Source organism: Eptatretus burgeri, chromosome 8 (genome assembly GCF_056783735.1).
Source record: "Eptatretus burgeri isolate ZD-2024b chromosome 8, Ebu_testis_v1, whole genome shotgun sequence".
Lineage (NCBI taxonomy): Eukaryota > Metazoa > Chordata > Myxini > Myxiniformes > Myxinidae > Eptatretus > Eptatretus burgeri.
The window spans coordinates 67,930,977-67,933,897 of record NC_140968.1 but is presented as its reverse complement, the minus strand read 5'-3'; the positions used below and the strand labels follow the sequence as shown (position 1 = coordinate 67,933,897).

At 40.2% G+C, this 2,921-nt stretch overlaps 1 long non-coding RNA gene across 1 annotated transcript; it reads right to left on the bottom strand.

The window, feature by feature from the left end:
• Window positions 1–529: 529 nt before the first annotated feature.
• LOC147021951 (uncharacterized) lies at window positions 530–1,943 on the bottom strand. The gene is made up of 3 exons (XR_015061016.1): window positions 1,734–1,943; window positions 1,390–1,447; window positions 530–1,106 (listed from the first exon to the last, which is right to left on the bottom strand). It is a non-coding gene; the product is annotated as an uncharacterized LOC147021951 (long non-coding RNA).
• Between the last annotated feature and the right edge of the window lie 978 nt (window positions 1,944–2,921).

The following is a 2,921-nucleotide window of genomic DNA, read 5'->3' as shown; positions in this document are numbered from 1 at the left end:
AGAATATATAGATGGAAATCTCATTTTGAAAAGGGTTATACTAAATGATGGACGAAAGAACTTTTTAAAATTGTTGATGTAATAGATACGGTTCCTTGGACTTATAAGATATATGATTTGGAAGGGGAAGAGATTTTAGGTTCATTTTATTCACAGGAATTACAAAAGACAAAGATAAATTGAAATGTTTTGACTCCGCCCCTTTTTAACTCCGCCCACACAAAACCCACCCACATAAACCCCACCCCACACAAGCTCCACACAAACCCCACCACACACAAACCCCTCACAAGCTCCACACAAAAACTCCACACACACAAACCCCTCACAAGCTCCACCCATATTCATCATATTCACATAATTAGTGATTAGTTAATTAGTTCCCCACACACAACATGTTTATTTAATTAAAAAATTATCCACCCATCCACCCATCCACCCATCTCTCCACCCATCCATTTATCCACACAATCCTCATCCATATTCACCCCTCCCACATAAGCCCCACCGAAGCCCCGCCCACATAAACCCTGCCCACATAATCCCCTCCCACACAAGCTCCACCCACATAAACCCTGCCCACACAAACCCCACACAAACCCCCACAAGCTCCACACAAAAACTCCACACACATAAACCCTGTCCACATAAACCCCTCCCACGCAAGCTCCACCCACATAAACCCCTTCCACCGAAGCCCCGCCCACACAAGCCCCACCCACACAAGCCCCACCCACACAATCCCCGCCCACACCGAAGCCCCGCCCACACAAGCCCCTCCCACACAAGCCCCACCCCCTCATCCCCCCTGTGTGCCCCCACCTTTGACCCACCACCTCCCTCATCCCACCCCCACCCTTCCTCACACACACACACATGGGGAGGGGAGGGGTGGGATGAGGGGGTGATGGGTCATTGGGGGAGCGCATCTACCCCCCCCTTCATGTCTTAATCCTTTTTTTGAAATTTAAAATCAAGTAATTGTAAACAAAACAAATATAATTAATCAAAATTGTAAATATTAAATATTCATTTGTGAGAATGTATAATCTTTCCCAGCAATCTTCTTCAGATGTCTTGTGATTTCGAAACTCAGACACCATATTCTGTTTTGAAACAAAAAGTGGATAATAATTAGGTTTTATAAAGATAATTACATGGTAATATGAGTAAGCCTGGTGTTGGTTCTAAGTTCAAACCTCGTTGACCACTGAATTAACACACCAGGAGGCCGACTCAGCCTGTCATCCTTTCAAGGCCAATAAAATGAATTCCAGTATACTGGCAAAACCGCGTCCAAACTAATGATGCAACCAACATAAGACGACATTCCAAAGAGAGAGTGATATTAATAAAAGAATAACCAAATAATAATTCAGAAACATTTACCTCCAGAAAATCATGTGTTGTACCAGATTGCTTCAACAGCTGATGTTGTGTGATAGCGCTGAAAAAAAAAAAATAATGAGTCAAGGGTATTATATAGATGGAGAGACAGACAGAGAGAGGTAGGTAGAAAGACAGACAGAGAGAGATATAGACACACACACACACACACACACACACACACACACACACACACACACACACACACACACACACACACACACACACACACACACACACACACACACATATACACACACAGGCACACACATATACACACACAGACACACACACATATATATATATATATATATATATATACACACATACACCCACACGTGTCTCACCATTGGTTTAATTCATTCGAGATCAGAGGCCGTGATAAGACTTCGTACCAGTCATTATAAATGTTTTTCAATTCTCTTCTAAAATCATTGACCTCTTCAATAAGAGCATTCATTTGATGCACCTCATCGTGATATGTAAACTCCACTTCTTCCAAGGACCTGCCAGGAAAAAAAAAATATTTTCGCATTATCACGATTTAATTTATAATCAATTGCTTCATTGTTCAAAGAGGAAACCATACACAAACTTACCAACTTTAGTGAGCTGTTATCTTCATCGGAAGAGAGTGAGTCCATGTCTCAGTTTTTTTTACCATTGGTACAAGATGGCAAAAAGATCAGAGGCCGTGATAAGACGTCGTGTCAGTCTTTAAAAATGTTTTTCAATTCTCTTCTAAGATGATTGGCCTCTTCAATAAGAGCATTAATTTCATGCACCTCGTCGTGATATGTAAACTGCTCTTCTTCCAAGGACCTGCCAAGAAAAAAAAAATATATCAGAATTATCACGATTTAATTTATAATCAATTGCTTCATCGTTCAAAGAGGAACCAATACACAGGCTTACCAACTTTGTGTTGAGCTGTTTTGTTCGCGGAAGAAAGATCGCTCATGTCTCAGTTGTAAAAATGAAAATCCCATCTGGCAGAAACTTTGTCTGGCGAATCACTTATAAAGCAACGATGAGGAGATTGCTTAATCATTGGGTGTGGCCACAGGAAATGACGCTTCGGGAGAGACAGCTTGGAAAATAACTGGGAGATATATTCTCAAATTGTATGAATCATTTTCAAAACATACTTAAAATGCCCTAAAATGGTTTTGATTCAAATGTTTTCAGTTCGTGTTCTGAGATAAAATATAAACACGAGACCTTGTCTCACAGAATAGTTCCTATTTTTTCACAGCATGACTGTCCAAAACCACTTCCTCATTCATACAGCACGACCGTGTCAAAAAAACACTTCCTCATTTTCACGGCATGAACTGAAAACATTTGAAACAAAACTTTTTTTATGGCGTGGTTTATACACAAAAATGATTTGCAACTCGGGCGGTGGCCAGATGAGATCATTAAGAGAAGTTTATCATTTCGTAATGGCACAAAAGGGGTATCTTAAAAAATATAAAGATTCAAATGTTTTGTTTTTCAATATTTTAGATGGGGATTATTGTGCAAAGAAAATT